The sequence below is a fragment of the Ambystoma mexicanum genome, chromosome 12, assembly GCF_040938575.1.
Source record: "Ambystoma mexicanum isolate Mex_15411 chromosome 12, UKY_AmexF1_1, whole genome shotgun sequence".
Classification (NCBI taxonomy): Eukaryota; Metazoa; Chordata; class Amphibia; order Caudata; family Ambystomatidae; genus Ambystoma; species Ambystoma mexicanum.
Window position 1 is genome coordinate 470,323,359 of NC_090936.1, and position 18,096 is coordinate 470,341,454.

Sequence of the window (18,096 nt, forward strand, 5' to 3'; positions counted from 1 at the left end):
GCTTCCAAGGGAGTCAGGCAAGTCCTGATCTTTTGGAAGCAGAGATCATGACAGTGAGCCTGATTGGCTGCCTGCCTGCGGAATGCCCTTCTGAATGATTGGCTGCCTGAGCCTGGCTCAGCAGTGTGAATGGGAGACAGAACAGTATATCTGGGGACCTCTCACTTACTGGAATTGTTCAGAAGCTGAAGTCGAAACTTGATGCATACCCAAGCTGGAAGAAGGTGGCTCTGCTGCTGCTTTCCTTCGATGCAATCCAAAAGCTGTTGTGTCTCCAAGAACGGATCTAAGAGAAGACCTGGCTAGGAGACCTCTTCCTGAGCTATGACGGAACATTGTGCACCAGCAAACCTTCACCAAAGCTCCTTGGAAGCCAGTTCTCGAAAGGCTGCCGACCGGAGACCGGGACCGCCGACGAATCCGGAAATAAAAGCGCCAGGACATCGAGGCCTTTGACGACCATCACTGTCGACCGAGGTTCGGAGGACCACTGTAACCTCGTCGACCAGAGCCGCAATGCTCCATTGCCTAAGGACTTCCTTGCTCATCATTGTCGACCGCTTTGTCCCGCCCAAGAAAGTCAAGGTCGCTGATGAAATGAAGAGAATCCGCCGTTGGGTTTCCCGCCACCCGAAGTCCACAGAAACCGTGATGAAAATACAAAAGCCAGCATGGTCGAGTCCCGATGGTCAACGCCGACGACCCAACACCTTTACTGGGCCTTGCTGGCCCTTACCTGGACCTATGTTCTTCATTGACTCTTTGCAGCAACTAACTCTTGTCATCGAGGTGCACCACACGCCTCATCTTCATAGGACGTCCACGACCGATCGTCGACGAGCACCGCAAGGACCGAATCTGCTGCCTCGATGACATTGTTCACCTTTTGCTCGAGGAATCCCGACGATCCATGGCTCCTGCCTTAAAGGGAGCTCACTCAAGAAGGATCCGTCGGTGACCCATCGAAGAACTCTGCTAAACCAGGTACATTGGGGTAGTAGAACCTTTTTAGAAGGAACCAATACTATCTTAAACAATATATGAACTGGGCCTGGTGATACACTTTACTTACAGGTTGCCCAGGTGGGGGGGATCCTCACAAAGAACTGTGTCTTGGGTAGGGACCCAGTATTTTTTATATATATATATATATATATATATAACAACAGATGTCCACAATCCTGTGGAACTCTCCCGTCCCCTGCACGCCCCCATTGTATTGTATAGACAATCAATTTGTAATTAGCAGTTTTTTCTAATAACTTGGTGTTGCTTTGACAGTTCTGGATCAATATAAACAATGTACTGCTTAGTGACATTATGACATCAGAGTGTGAGCAGGATGTCCACTTTATAAACATTTATAGGGTATAAAAACATTCCTGACAGTGATAAAGATCACAGCTTGAGAGCCTAACCTTATAAACTTGTTATATCGTTGAAACGTTTGCTACACATGAGGAACATAATTGGATATATATATATATATATATATATTCTATTTTCTGTAATGTTTACTTGTTTAAATAACTCAATGCTATTTTTGAAAGTTTTGGATACATGTAATCAATGTAACATTCAGTATCTGTAAGATTGTGAGCATGACCTCCATTTCATATACACCAATAACCCATAGTGTACACGTACATTATAACCATTAAGAGATTAGATCACCGATACAGAACAATAAGGTTTGAGATATGATGATACCCAAAGATGAGATAGCACTTATCACGAGAAGAATATACATACATGTCTCTTGCTTAAATTTGACTACACATAGAAAAGTTACTTATGTGACAGAAGTAGAAACATGGAATCAAAATGAATTGGAAATTATACTGATCACTCATCTGTTTGATATGGGAGACAGTATTTTATGACATCCGGGAAGCAATGAATGCACATAGGAAGATTAACAACTTGGATAAGCATACTTTCAGCATGACGCCGCTATTTTTGATGACGCGACTCTAATAATATTACAATGATATCATCGTGCAGTTGCGTAATGATGTCACTGTGTTTGTAAACAAACGATGGCCATCTTGCCGATTCGCGTTTTCATCGCGACAATGGAGCATCTGGAACATGACTACATGCGAGCTCAATACATGTAAAAGGTAGGAAATAAACAAGTAAAAGGCCTAGATAATAATGGACATTGCTTGTCTGTGACCAGATGGTCATTCAGTGAACAGAACACCACCTGTAGATACACAATATATAATTAGAATTAACAACGATCCATCAGTGGGTGACACGCAGTTTTTTGCTCTAATCTGCAGGATTCACCCGAGAGGGACATGTATTATTTTTTTTTTGTAAAGTATTTTATTGTCATTTGCTTATAGGCATACAATTAGGTCTTATCATGTAATTTGCTTTAGGCATAGCAAAATGTCTTTTCCTTTTTTGTAAATAACAACAATTAACAAATAACGAAATAAACAATTAACCAGAACTGTCTTCAGGCTATAGCGTGTTATATCTGTTCTTCATTATGGGCGGAGGGTGTAGAGGACTAGCAGTTCGGGTATTGGGAGGTCCTGTGGGGTTTAGCACTGATGGTTTGATTGAGTATTTCTTCGAATTTATTGGGAGGGGTGTGCGAATCATGGAGGCTTGTGGTCAGCAGCGAAGTGTATATCCCTCAGGAGGGTTTTCCATGATTCGAGTGTGTCATTTGTGCCTTCTTCTCCTACAGTGGCCCCCTCCTGCCAGGCCTTGGTTTCAGCTTCTGTCCATCACTCCAACTCTCTGATCCAGTGTTCGTGTCTCGGGCCCCCTGGTGATTTCCATGCCATTGCGATAGTTCTCTTTGCCAGGATGCAGGATATGTCCATCAGTTTGACAATGTGTTTATACTTGCTTATTCTGGGATGTGTGTCTAGTAGGCACTCTTTCGGGACCCAGTTGTATCTGGTTATCCCGGATTCTCTGCAGGTTTGTTTTACCTTGGCCCAAAATGTAGTCGCCCTGCTACAGGTCCAGAGCATGCGGATCATATCCGCGTGGTCATTAGCACACCAAGGGCACTTTGAGGAGGCCTGTTTGTTAAAGCTGGCCACTCTCTGTGGGGTCATGTAGGTCCTATGTAGGACGCTTAGTTGTATTTGCCTAAATCTAGTGTTCCTGGACACTTCTTTGGGGTAAGTAATGCTCTCTACCACTCTTCCTCGGTCAGCTTAATTTCCAAGTCCGTTTCCCATTTTTCCTTCAGTGCTGGCTTCTGGGTTTGGGTTTGTCCGTCAGTCGGCTGTGCAGCCGGGCCACCGGTTTCCAGCCATCTGTGAAGTCGTGCACCTCCTGTAGGAGAGGGTCTGGGGTGGGCTCCTCAGGCCATTCGTTCCATTTCTTCTTGGCAATATGTTTGACTCGTTGGTACCACAAGAACTGGCCACTCGGGAGTCCTTCCAGTGCTTGTAGCGATTCAAAGTCCCTGAATTTGCCATCTGAAACATGTCTCCCCATGTGTAGATCCCGACACTTTCCCAGCTTCTCATCACTGGGAGGTCTGTCTGAGTTTTGCACGCGTCTGCCAGTATGGGGATGTTGGGCGAATAGGGGTGTTTCAAGTGCATCGTAGAATAGGTTTTGGACCATATCTGCCTGCCTAGTTTTGCGATCATAGGGGCATCTTGCGTTTGGATCCTTGGGTTCCATAGTACCTCCTTAGGGAACAGCGAGGAAGGTGTTTGTCGCAGTAATTCAATCTCGGCGGTTGGTTCGTCTGGGAGCAATCTCGTCACGTGGCTGTGCTGCGCAGCCAAGTAGTACATCTGGAGATCGGGGAGTTGAATCCCTCCTTCTTTGCATGGTAGTGTAAGGATTGCTATGGGAAGTTTGTGCCTGGATGGTCCCCATAGAAAGTCCTTAATTTCCTGAAGAAGGGCGGTCTAATGTAGTGGCAGATGTTTACAAAGTAGTACAGGAGTCATGGGAGGACTATCATTTTGACAATAGATGCTCTGCCCATCATCGAGGGTGGGAGCTTTGACCAAAATTTCATGGATTTACGCAGCCCTCTCATTACAACTTCTGTGTTACATTCATGCGTAAGCTCTGGAGTGTGCTTTATATTGACCCCTAAGTATCAGAACATTTCGGGCTGCCACTTTATCTCAGGTAGGTCAGTTTCCTCCAAGTCCCTGAGTCTGGCCAGTGGAAATGCACAGGATTTCTGCTTGCTGAATCGGATCCCCTAGTAGCGTGCATAGTTGTCGAGAATGTCTAATGCAACCTGTGCGTTGATTTGTGGGTCTTTCAGGTATAGAAGTACGTCATCAGCGTACAATGATATTATAGAGTGCTCGTTGCCCAGTTTTATACCTGCATCAAAGTACTGCTTTCTAAAGTAAATAGCTATCGGCTCGAGACCTAATATGTATAACATCGATGATAGCGGGCATCCTTGCCTGGTTCCTCTCTGTATCGCCCAGGGTTTTGACACCGTGCCACCAGTTTTCACTCTGGCTACAGGCGCGTTGTATAGTACCTTGACCCATCTCACGAAGCCTTCTCCGAAACCAAATTCTCGCAGGACTTCGACCAGCCACTCCCAAAATATGGAATCGAAGGCCTTGATGGCATCTAGCGAGAGCACTGCCAGGTCTTCATTTCTTGTGAGGGATTCCGCCATGATGTGTTGAAGCCTCCTCAGATTGGCTGGGGTGCTGCGTCCTGGAACTAAACCATTCTGGTCTACATGGATTAGGGTTCCCACCACCCTCGCAAGCCTTTTGGCCAGGATAGTAGTTAGGATCTTACTATCATAATTCAACATCGCTAATGGGCGATAGGAATCACAATCGCTGGCTGGTTTGTTTGGTTTAAGCATAGGGATTATGATCATTTCCTTCATGGTGTTGGGCAGGATCCCAGTCTTGTGTGCCTCCAGGAAAACCTTGTGCAATATTGGGGTTAGGGTTGCTTCATAGGCTTTATAGAATTCAGGTGGCAGGCCGTCGCTGCCGGGGGCTTTACACGTGGCAAATGATCTGATTGCTTCCGTCACGTCTTCCGAAGTTATCCCTTCATCTAGTGCCTCCCTTTGTTCGGCGGTCAGTTTCGGAAGCCCTATTTCTTCTAGGGTGGCCTTGATTTCCTCCCTAGGTACCTGTTTGTTGTGGGCGTATAATTTGGAGTAGAATTCTGCTAATGTGTTATTGATCTCTTGTTGCGTCCTGTACGTTATTCCACTTTCGTCTGTGATTTTGGTTGGGAGGTGTCTTGGGTGTTCCCGCTTACACAGCCAGGCCAGCAGTCTACCTGGCTTGTCAGCTTCTTTGTGTGCCCTGGCGGTGTATGTTGCAAAGTCAAACTTGGCTCGTCTTTCCCAGGCCAATTGGCATTCTTCTCTGATTTCCTTTAGCTTCACCTCCGCCTCTACTGTGGCGTTGGTGTTGGCTTCCAGGTGTTATTTCCACTTCCTTTTCCTCTAGTTCTCTTTTCAGTTGCTTCTGGTAGCCTCCCACTCCTGCTATAGCTTCTCCTCGTGTCACCACTTTCATAGCTTCCCATAGTGTGCCCCAGCTTGCCACAGTGCCTTTGTTGGTATCTATGTATTCCTCCAGCTTGGTACCGAGATCCTCTCTGAACTCGTAGTCGGTGAGTGCTGTGGTGGGCATTCTCCACATCGGGATCGGCGGCTTAGGCCCCTTGAGTTTCCACTGTATGAGTAGGGGTGAGTGATCAGAGATCGATCTGCCTAGGTATGCTGTGGACTCTGCTAGCAGAAGTTGTTCTCTGTCGATGAACAGGTAGTCTATCCTCGTGTGTATCTTATGCAGGGATGAGTAATAGGAGTAACTTCTCTCCGTGGGGTGGTGCTCTCTCCAGATGTCTATCAAGTTCAAGTGCTCAATTGTGGTGTTCAGCGCTTGTGTGGCGGTGTTTTTTGGTTGTTGTGGGGGCTCAGATCTGTCTGTGGTTCCGTTTCTGACACAATTGAAGTTGCCTCCTCATATGAAAGTTCCTTCTCGGTGGTGTGCTATTTTAGCATATAGTGTGTTGAGATGGGTGGGTATTCCATGCTGTGGAAAGTAGGAGTTCACCAAGCATATTTTAGTGTGTTCAATTGTTCCCCACATTATTAGGTACCTGCCTTCATTGTCGGCCTCTAATCCCAATAGTTGGAATGGCACATTGGGGTTCACCCATGTAAAGACTCGTTGTGCGTATTTGGAGTAAGGCGCCCCTCTTCCAAGTCCACCCAATCGATCGGATAGTTTGGACGTGGTTTCTTCCATGAGGTGGGTCTCTTGGAGCATTGCAATCGAGACTTTCTTTCTGCAGAGATAGGATTGAATCCAATTCCTACGTAGATACGAGCCCATCCCCCTCACATTCCATGTCATCACCTTAAGTTGTCTTGCCATTTTGTAGGTGCAATGGGTTTATTATTTTGGTCCCCGTCGGTGTTTCGGGATGGTCTCCGCCTCCAGCTGGAGGGTCTCTCATTTAGGTTCCCAAGTCTTTTTGGTTTTGGGTCTTGAGGTTGTCCTACCATGCGCCTCTCTGATTTTTGTGGTTCAAAGACTGTGTAACAAACAAAACAGTTAACATAACTGGAACTGGTGCGCCCATCGACTGCATTTTTCTTGCGGTGCTCATGGGCTCTCGCGCCGTCTGGACCCATCTCAGGTATCGGGTACGAGCGGGGTCGTACAGGCAACTGGCCTGTACTGGTCTCTTCGTGGGGGTTGTGCTGTCTGCTTGGTGGGAGGCCGAGCGAGGGGCGTATCCATTTAGCAATCTTGTTTTGAAAATGGCGTTCGTGGTTTGTGGTTGCAATTTGTTTGCAATGGGAGTGTGGGTTAGAGGGTGGATGCTCATCTCCTATGTTGCTTTGTGTTTTCACCTCAGCCTTCTTGGGGAGGAGTATCTTTGCCGTCTGCCAGGTTATTATGTTCCATCCACATAGTGGCGGCTGCCGGAGTCTCTAGGAATATTGCACAACCTTTGAAAATGACTTTCAATCTCGATGGGTAAAGTAGCATATACTTCAAATTTAGTTGTCGGAGCCTTGCTTTAATTGGCACAAATGAGTTTCTTGCCCTTTGAACATTTGGAGTGTAATCAGGGTAAATGGCAATTTTGGAGTTGTCACGTTCTACGATTACTCCCTCCCTGGAATATTTCAGAATGGCTTCTCTGTCCTGAAAATTAAGTATCTTGGCGATTATGGGGCGAGGGTGTGAGCCTGGTGGCGGTTTCTTCTGGAGGGACCTATGTGCCCTTTCCACTGCGAAGCCTTGTGTTAGTTTCTCTGCGCCTATCTCCTGTTGTAGCAGGGCCTCTATGTAGGCAGTTGGGTTCGAGCCTTCGGTTCCTTCTGGCACCCCTAGTATTCTGACATTGCCCCGTCTGGCACGCCATTCTGCCTCCTCGGATCGTGCCTCAAGTGTGGCCACTTTCTTCTCTAGGTCTGCCACTCTAGCCTTCAGGTCTGTGATGTCTTCTGCTGTTTCTTGTAGAGTTGTCTGAGCGTTAGTCACTCTCTACGTTAGGTTCCGGGCATCCTGGCGCATAAGTTGCATGTCAGCCTTGACTTCATCGATTTTTGTGTCTATAAATGTTCATAATGCTGCTATAGCATCCAGCACTTGGCTGTCTTTAGATTCCCCATCTTGTAACTGCGAAAGTTCGGGAGTTGAGGAGGGGGATTGAGTTGGGGCCTGTGTCTTGGTAGTGACATATGTGTCCATGGTGGATGACTTCCCCTTACTTCTGGAGGACATGGTGGGCTTTCAGCGGTTTGATGCACAGTTTGGTTCGGAAGCAGTGTGCTCTGGTTTTCAGTACTATCCTATGCTCAGGATTTCAGGTCTTGGCGTATGTCTCTGGCCTAATTTGGTGGAGGCCTTTGCTTGTATAGGGGCCAACCTTACTGCCCTCCGGTCCGGTGGTTCGGTGTTTTGGGTGTTAGTGTCTCACCCAGCGCCTCAGTGTGCTGCGTGGAGCTCCCTTTGTGAGGACCTGGTGCTCGCCTGTGGCCGCTCAGGGCCTAATGTCTATGTTTTCTGGTTAATTCTGGAGGGGGTCTCTACAGCACAGATGGTGCGTGCCTAGGCTTTAACTGGTATGGTTGTCCCAGCGCCTCTGCCGTCCGTGTGCCCGCCCCGCAGCCCTTCTGACCTTGGGTGTGCTTGTGGTCTCCTCACCAGGGCCGGATGGCTCGCAGACTGTGTAGGAGGGGATGCCTCCATTCGCCTATCGGGGCTAGTTTGTGCCGCAGGATCAGCTTCCCCACAGTTCTGAAGGGTGCGTCCTTCCTCTCCGCGGCGCACCTCGTCTCAGGTGGGGCTCTCGCTTGCGGTCTTCCGCAGCTCTGGAGTGGAGTCGCGGGTGTGTGTTCCTGCTGATATCTGATGCAGGAGTCGGTCTTTCGTCCTCCCGGTAGGGTACTTAGTGCCTCCTCGTTCACCGGCAGAGCTCCTTGAAGTCGTTTGCCGGCGTGAGTCTTTTCCTACTCCAACGGCAGGGTGGACTACCCTCTGGTTTCGGCGGCTCCCCTGGGCCTATTGCTGGTGTCCGCCTCTTGAGGTGGAGGCGGCAGGCGATTCAAGCTTGGACGGCACCGATATTAGGGAACGGCCGCCATCTTGGATGCGTCCCGGGGGGGGATCAGTTCAAGTGGGATTGCTCGTCCTCAGCGGGTCCGATTCCTTTGCTAATTTGCAGCACCGTGACAGGCGCCGCTTCCGACACCCCGTAGCTATATTTTTCAGTTGATGATGTTCTTTCGACCATCGAAAAAGGATCAGACTACGGCGCCTTGGCCGGAGCTCGGCGTCTCTGCCTCTTACACCATGAGCTCCAGGCCACGCCCCCCCACCTGAGAGGGACATTTATTAGCAAGGTTTAAAACCAGTGAACAATCATTTAAAAGTTGCATATTAAAAGACCTGAGAAGGTAAGAACTTTGCCAACCCTAAGGATAATGACTTACCATGAATAATGTTCAACCTATTTAGTAGCCGTAATAATAATAATTTTTGTGACATATAGCTTTCTTCCTTATTTACATCATAGGACACATCGGAGAGACATAGCCAATACCAAGTCTCTTGAATAGAGAACACCATTCACCAGGTTTTCCAACCCTGAATGCACAATCTAGGAAGTAGACAAAGAAGTTGAACAGGAAAGTATTTTTCTCATTGGAAACCTTTGGGGTTTCCACATATACCATCAGGTAAATTTATCTCTCTCTATATTTACCAATCTATTGATTTTAGACATTCATTTTAATCATCTGCAATTTCTATAGAAGGTAGAGGAGTGGTCCTACATCTATATTTTGATTTTGTAGGAAACATTTTTTAAGCCCACTGAAATGCCAATTCGTTAGAAGAAATTCTTGAAAAGGATTCCCCCGAGAGGAATGAATACAGGTGAATATGAGATTCAGGATCATGACAGAAAACAAGAAAGATTGTAAGATAAATGATGGTAATCAATACATGAATAACTGAAATCATGATTATCTACTATAGATTGAAATTCTGAAAGAAAGAAGAGAGTAGACAACTCCTGAAGAAGGGGAAGAATACACCCCGAAACGCGTAGAGAAACAAAACAAGGATTGAACATATCACAGGATATTAACCTGTACAATCTAAACAAAGGCAGGATCGTATCATATTCAATGCTTGAAATTGTCTACTCGATTTTGATCATATAAATGTTTTTTTAAAAAGGTTTTGTTTGAAATAAATCAAATGAATAATTAGGTATCAAGTAAAAAACAATTGATCAATTAATATTTGTTGAAGTAAAAACATTTGATCTATTTTACAAAAAATTGTAGTATGAATGATATTATTTAATTCCAATTTGCTTTACTATTGACTAAACAAATTACAAATTGATTGTATATACAATACAATTCGGGTGTGCAGGGGACAGGAGAGTTCCACAGGATTGTGGACATCTGTTGTTTTATATTCATTAGTACAACCTAGTGTCAGGGTTGGGTTTCTCCCCGGCACCCCTCTACCTTTTTATTAATCATTTAATATTTTGAATTAAAAATAGGAGTGCACTAAGTCAACTACACTAGGGACCCAGTATTCTGCAAATTATTTAACCACTTGTTTCCCTCCTATGTCTGTTGTTGGTTCACATTGCTATTTAGACTTGTATGTCATTGCAACTGTCATCAGTTGGTGCATTTTAAAGGAGTCAAGAGTGAACTGTGGTACCACATAGATATTGTATATATGTACCAAATTAGTATTGCCTGAACACAAAGTGTGTTATTGTGTATGTATATATTCTGAACCTTATTTATATAAAGAACTGTGTTATCACTAACAGTGTGTGGACATTCCTTTGTGGGGGTTTGGGGACTACACTGTACTTAAGAACCAGCCTGCATTAACTCGTGAGAGCTAAGCCTTGATTGCTTGTCCATTGCTACCAACAATAGAGAATCTTGGCTGCGTTGCTCTGTGCTTCTACTCTGCCATATAGAGGGCAGGGGTACAGATAACCCCCTCCAGTCTTTACACTGGTGGAAGCGGTGGGATGCTTATGGTTTTAAGAATCAGGGTGTAACCTTTCCACTTACAAAATATCCACACCTTGTTCATTTAAGGTTTAAATGTGTACTAAGATAACTACATTACAAGCAATGGAATCTATTGCAAATGGTAAATTGACTAGGATGAGCGTAGAGGCTCTCCAGAGTACTTGTGAAGCCAGGGAGTTAGACTTTGAAGATAAGTCTAGGGCTGAGCTGATAGCTGCCCTGGTGGAATACCAGACTGATTGTGAAGCTCTTGATCAAGGAGGGGGATGCAACCATTGAAGACCCTACCCCTGGGTTTGTTATTGAATCTGTTTCTAGGAATGCCATCACTCCTACTGCCTCTATTCCAAAACCCAGCACTGTTTCTTCAGGGGATTCCTTGGAACTTGAATTATTGTGGATGAAATTGGCCTTTGAATATAAAAATGATCGAAGTGTTTGAAATGGCTTGCGGAATCCATGATGTTGATAAAAGATATTGGGCTAAGTGTTTGTTAAGTAGAGTGCCTCAGACTGGTTATCACTGTATTCTAAAACTGAGTGTGGAAGGAAGAGGTCAGTATGAGTTTATGAAATCTGCTTTGTTTGGCAAGACACCAACCCAATACCTTAAAAGGTTCAGGGAATACAAGAAAAGAGAGAATGTGTCTTGGGTTGACTGCGTGAGTGCTGCACATATGAATATGATGGGGTGGATTGATGGATACAAGGTGAAAACTTTTGTTCAATTGTCCCACCTTTTTGTTTTTTGAGCATTTTTCTGAGGCCTGTTCACCAGGGCTGCGTTAGTATGTTGCTGAACAGAACATTTTGGATCACTTTAAGCTGGCCAGGCTGGCTGACAAGTGGGTCTCCCCTAAGGAACTTAGTCGGAAGGTCAAAGAAAAGGGGGGCCTCTCAGAAGTCAGAGGAGTCCCAAGAGCATTCACAGTTGAGTAAATCTAAACCTTCCTCTCCGAAGACCCAACAATCTAGTGGAGGATAAATCCTATGTGGGTGGGAGTAATAGTGGTCCTCCTGCTGCAAAGCAGGCTCCCAGTGGATCCAGTACCGTACCTCGCATTCCTGGCACTTGTTGGGATGGTGGGGCTCTGGACCACAAGAAGGGTGACCCCAAGTGTAAAGGTAAGGCACTTGGAGTCCAGGCTGTCATCCTGACCTACCCTTACTTCATGCCTGAGGTGGAGGCCACTGTCTTCCCCTCCTCTACAGGAATCACATTCGGTGCTCCTGCAGAGATTTCCCTAGTGTCCCTTGGGGCCTGGGACCAGTACACAGAAGTACTGGCTACAATCCCACAAAACACCCGCAGATTTTTGAGAAGTGTCCTCCTGAATAGCCAGCCTTCTACTGGTTTGAGAGTGGTGGACAGGACCCTGCTCATGCCAGAGGACAATGTAGGTGCTCCTCTGAGAACTACCAGGTTAGCTGGTGGGCCTCCCAAATTATCGCCTGTTGCCCTAGTCAACATCACGATTGCGGACAAGACAGCAAAGCTTGCCGCCCTGGTTCAGGACAATGTACCTGCTAACATTTTGTTAGATAATAATCTAGTAGAGTTGAGGTTGATCTCTGATGGTCTACCCCTGACTGCTGCTGCAGTCACTCAATCACAGGTCGCACCGGGTCTGACTGCGAATCAGGTAACCAAGCCGAAGGGGAAACCCAAGGCAAGACGGAAGAGCAAGAAGGCCACCTCTGCGAAGGGGATTCCTTCTCTTCCTGCTGCTTCAGCAGCACCCACTGGGATTCATGCTCTGGACGGGTTGGGTCCAGTGGTAACCTGAGACTCAACTCCTGAGGGAGAAGAGACCGAAGACCCTCCTGTGGGAGAGGTGCTCAACCCAGAGGATCACCCCGACCTTCAATGCCTGCTGGCTGAAGGGGGGCCCTCTGGGGGTGACTTCTGTAAGGGTCAGAGAGAGTGCCACTCCCTCGAGGGTCTAAGAAAACAGCACAAGGTGAGGTGCCTAGGTCATTCAAGATTTATTGGGATGGTGAGCTCCTTTATAGGGAGCCCACTAAGCCTGAACCTGGTGCCCTCAAGAGGTTGGTGGTACCTCAGGTTTACAGGCCCTTTTTGTTGCAGTTGGCGCATGAGGTGCCCTTAGCTGGTCCACTTTGGACCAAGAAGACTAAGCAAAGGCTCTCTGCCCATTTCTACTGGCCCGGAAGGGAGTAGAAGTGGAGTCCCACTGCCGCACCTGTCCCACTTGTCAGTTGTCTGGCAAGACTAGAGGCAGTGTCATTGCCCCCCTGCAGCCTTTGCCAGTGGTTGGCACACCATTTGAGAGGGTTGGTATCAACATTGTCGGTCCCCTTGACCCTCCCACTTCAGGTGTACATCGTTTCATCCTGGTCTTGGTTGATCATGCCATCAGGTACCCTGAGGCTATACCCCTGAGGATCATTACTGCCAAGGTGGTTGCCAGGGCTCTCCTGGGCATTTTTACCAGAGCAACAGAGGTCCTGCAGGGCTTTGCTCCGGCAGTATGCCCCTCTGTTCTCATTGAGACCAGGCCTCACCCCATGGTGCAGGTATGAAATTGATACTGGTGACAGTGTACCTTTCAAAAGCAGGTGCTACCGAATGTCAGACACAGTTAAGAACCACATCCAGGCTGAGGTCGTCAAGATGTTGGATCTGGGTGTTATTGAACCCTCAACCAGTCCCGGTCCAGTCGAGTGGTCCTTGTCCCCAAGGCAAGTTCCCAGGCAGGTACCAAGGATCGGTGGTTCTGTGTGGACTACAGAGGGGTCAATTCCATCACCAAAACTGACGCGCACCCATTGCCCAGGGCTGATGAGCTTGTGGACACCATAGGTGCTGCCAAATTTTTGAGCACCTTTGACCTTCCCTCAGGCTATTGGCAAATATCTCTGATGGACCATGACAAGGAAAAGACTGCGTTCTCAACAACTGAGGGGCTCTACCAGTTTAGAGTCATGCCTTTTGGGTTGAAAAACGGACCTGCCACCTTGCAAAGATTAGTCAACCATGCGCTCAGTGGGCTGGAGGCCTTTTGTGTGGCCTACTTAGACGACATTGCTGTATACAGTTCCACCAGGGAAGAGCATTTGACTCATTTGGATAAGGTGTTGCAGGCCTTCAAAAGGGCTAACCTCACTGTCAAGGCCACCAAGTGCCAGATAGCTCAGAGGAAAGTAACTTATCTTGGTCATGAGGTAGGCGCGGTCGAATCCAATCTCTCCACAGTAAGGTACAGGATATACATGACTGGGAGACTCCCACTACTCAAACCCAGGTGAGTTCCTTTTTGGGCCTCACTGGGTATTACCGCAACTTCATGGTGGACTATGGAACCATAGCTGCCCCTCTGACAGCTCTGACGTCGCCCAAGCAACCGAGCAAGGTTAATTAGACGGAAGACAGTCAGAAGGCCTTTGTTGGCTTGAAGGAAAGTCTGTGTAGGGCACCTGTGTTGTGTGCGCCTGACTACAGCAAACCTTGTATCATTGACTGATGCCTGTGACACTGGAATTGGAGCTGTCTTGTCCCAGTTAGATGACAAAGAGAGGGAACATCCTATCATATTCATCAGTAGGCAACTCAAAGGTAGAGAGCCTAGGTGGGTTACGGTTGAAAAGGAATGTTTTAGTATAGTTTGGAGCCTTAGGCATTTTAGGCCCTACCTTACGGGGTCTACCTTCAAGGTCCAAACCGACCATAAGCCCTTAAAATGGCTTATGCAGATGAAGGGGGAAAACCTGAAGCTGCTCCGGTGGTCCATTAGCCTGCAAGGGCTAGACTTCACCACTGAGCATAGATCAGGGAGGAGTCATGATAATCCAGATTACCTTTCCAGAAGGAATGTTGACCGTCTGGATGAGGGTGTCAATCTCGTGAGAGATTAGACTACCCTAACCTCAGTCTTGGGGGGTGCGACTGTGATGCTGGAAATGCATTGAAGGGACAGGGCCTCCATGTCCTTGTCCTGTATTCCTTTTTCATGTGTGTTCTGTGTTATTGGGGACTCCTGGCAGTGCAGCTCTTCCTCTTTTTGGTTTGGTGAACAGACCCTGGGGATAACCTATGGCACTGATAGGTGGGAACCCACCCTGTACCCCTAGTATATGTTTTTGGGCACCTGTGTGTGGCCCACAGAGCAGGGTATGGGTTGGTGGCAGCTCCATGCTGAATTTGACAGGTCCTCTAAGTATCCTCCATTTTGGGATACCCAGGCCCTGCATTGGAATCAGTTGATTCCTGATAGGAGACAAGATGGCCTCTGTGGCCTCTTGCTTTCTATTGCCTGTTACCTTGTTTTCCCAAAGTCCTGGGAAGCCCTGACTCTGTCCCTTCCACTGACTGGCTGTTGGGTGGAAGTTCCATATATGGTTTTGTGGGGAAGTCCAGGCCGGACTGGCTGGAGCCCTCCCAATGACTGTATGTTGTGGGTACGCCCTTGGGGTGGGACCTGGGTGAATGGAGTGTGTGACCAATATACATTTCATGTTATGGGTGTCTGGTTTCTGGTGTGTGACACAATGACTGAGACAGCCCTGCCCGAAACTGGTATGAATGCAGTGTGGTGTGCTGAAAGGCTGGTTGCTTGTCCCAATCCACATTCTGTGGTGTGAGTGTCTGAATGGAAAATTAATGGCCTGAATGCATTGTGAGCCTGATTGGCTGCCTGCCTGCTGAATGCCCTTCTGAATGATTGGCTGCTTGAGCCTGGCTCAGCAGTGTGAATGAGAGACAGAGCAGTATATATGGGGACCTCTCACTTACTGGAATTGTTCAGAAGCTGAAGTTAAAACTTGATACTTACCTTGAGGTCCAGCTGGAATAAGGCTGCTGCTGCTTTCCTTCAACACAATCCAAAAGCTGTTGTGTCTCAAAGAACTGATCGAAGAGAGGACCTGGCTAGGAGACCTCTTACAGAGCTACGAGCCTACAACGGAACATCGTGCACCAGTTAACCTTCACCAAGGCTCCCTGGAAGTCAGTCCTCGAAAGGCTGCCAACCGGAGACGGGGACCGCTGAGGAATCCGGAAATAAAAGTGCCATCACCGTCGACCGATGTTCGGAGGACCGCTGTAACCTCGTCAACCGGAGCCGCAACGCTCCACTGCCTGAGACACTTTGAAATCAAGGACTCCCTTGCTCATCACTGTTGACGGATTTGTCCCGGCAGAGAAAGTCAAGGATGCTGACGAACCGAGGAGAATCTGCCAGTGGGTTTCCCGCCACCCGAAGTCCACAGGGATGCTGACGAAGATCCAAAAGCCAGCTGTGGTCAAGTCCCGATCGTCAATGCCGACGACCCAACCCCCTTGCTGGGCCTACGTTCTTCATTGACTTTTTGCGGCAACAAACTCTTGTCATCGAGGTGCACTGCACGCCTCATCTTCGCAGGTCGTCCACGACCGATCGTCGACTAGCCCCGCAAGGACCGAAGCTGCTGCCTCGACGACACTGTTCACCTTTTCCTCGAGGAATCCTGACGATCCGTGGCTCCTGCCTTAAAGTGAGTTCACTCAAGAAAGATCGTCGATGACCCATCGAAGAACTCTGCTAAACCAGGTACATTCGGGTAGTTGAACCTTTTTAGAAGGAACCAAGACTATCTTAAACAATATATGGACTGGGTGTTACAGTCACCTTGTCTCCGCAGGGAGTGCGGGCGTCGACTGGTCAACTCAGGGGATGGGTCGGCTGCACTGCTTACTGGTCCGTTACCAGGCAGGGTGAGCCTGTAATGAGAGGATCACGATGAGTGTGAGTCACTACACCCAGCCCTGAGCCCTCCACCTTCCCCGTGTCTGACCCCAATATGTGAGACCTGGTTTTGCCAGAACTCCCCTCACCTTCTATTGTGTCTTGGCAAGCTCACCGTCCTGCTTGCTTTGGCAGGGGCGCACTGGATCCAGTTACTTCACTGGTCCTCTGATATGCCTATAGACTTCGAGCCCAGTCATGCTGTGGCTCTGTTCCCATTTCCTGATTACTGTTCAAGCGTTCTTTCCTCATTGGGTTGCTGTTTCTTCCTCCGTTTGTATGCTCTTGCTTATTGTCTTTCCACTTCCAAGTTCCCTTTCTGTATGTGTCTGTTAATGTCTTTTAACGTTCTTATTTATCTCCGCAGGTCCTTTCGGTGTTCGGACCGTGTGCAGATCCATCTCCGACACGTTTGATGGGTGCTGAGGCAATCGGATGCCTGGTAAGTATGCTTTCGTTCTTTTGGGTGCGGGGCGTTTCGTGACTTCGGGACGTGGCTTGGAAAGCGTTCCCGTCCTCTTGTAGTCACTAACCTGCTTTGTTCGGTTCTCCTCTCCTGATGCCGGGTGCAGGACTGAGCAATACGGAGCTGGTGCCGGATGAATAACGGAGCGATGCGGCGCGGGAGGGAGACAGTCCAGCTGCGGATTGCGGCGGTTAGCTGTCTTTCAGGTGCATACGGCAGCGGTTGTGGAAGCTGGGGTCTGGATGCTAATGCTTTCTTCTCTGCAAATTGCCGGTGAGTGCTCGTTGCCTCAAGACAGATCAACGTGAAGCACAGTGTTAAGGCGGGGCATGGCTTATATAGCTGGCCACACCCAAGTAACCCAGCCACACCGAAACACTGGCCTGCATATTACAGAAGGTTTTGGCCCTTTTCCGGCCATGTTGGAATATCAGGAAGTTACTGTGCTATGATCCTGTGCTCTTCTCATGAGCCTGGTGCCAGAGACGCCAGGACTGGGCCCAAGTGGGCCCTCTTAGCTTTTTGGAGGAGTTGATGTTCTGGCTGCGTCCCCCATCTTGCGCCATTGCCACTACTGTCGTCTTGGGGAAACAGCTGACTGTGACACTGGGCTTGTTGATACTTTATTTACAGGTTGACCAGGTGCGGGGTTCCTCACACATAACTGTGTCTTGGGTAGGGACCCAGTATTCTGACAATTGTTTAACCCCTTGTTTCTCTCCTATGTCTCGTGTTGGTTCACATTGCTATTTAGACTTGTATGGCATTGCAACTGTCAGCAGTTAGTGCATTTTAAAGGAGTCAAGAGTGAATTGCGGTACCACATAGATATTGTATATATTTACCATATTAGTATTGCCTGAGCACAAAGTGTGTTATTGTGTATGTATATATTCTGAACCTTATTTATATAAAGAACTATGTTATCACTAACGTAGTGTGTGGACATTCCTTTGTGGGGGCTTGGGGACTACACTGTAATTATGAACCACCCCGCATCACCTCCTGAGAGCTAAGCCTTGATTGCTCGTCCATTGCTACCAACAATAGAGAATCTTGTCTGGGGTGCTCTGTGCTTCTACTGTGCCACATAGAGGGCAGGAGTACAGATAACCCACCTCCAGTCTTTACACTCTGCATGTAGAATTTGAGCGTCCTCGAAATGTCCAACAAATGTAGTGTCCGTTAAGCTGTAGTTGCCTGGTTGCTGAAAAAGGTATGCAATACTATCCGCTCAGACAATGTAATTTCTTTTTCTTTCTCCAAACTTTGTTTATTGATGGTCATGCCGATGTTCACAGAGTACAACAATATTCTCTACAGTGCAATGTAGTTCCAACAGTATACAT

General features: G+C 47.7%; 1 long non-coding RNA gene across 1 annotated transcript in view; it reads left to right on the top strand.

Annotated features, from left to right (window-relative positions):
• Positions 1–17,680, top strand: part of LOC138513678 (uncharacterized) — a 33,472-nt gene extending 15,792 nt beyond the window's left edge. The window contains exons 2-3 of the long non-coding RNA XR_011281793.1: positions 16,649–16,723; positions 16,854–17,680. This is a non-coding gene — a long non-coding RNA (uncharacterized lncRNA). The remainder of the gene's footprint in view (positions 1–16,648; positions 16,724–16,853) is intronic.
• Positions 17,681–18,096: the final 416 nt, after the last annotated feature.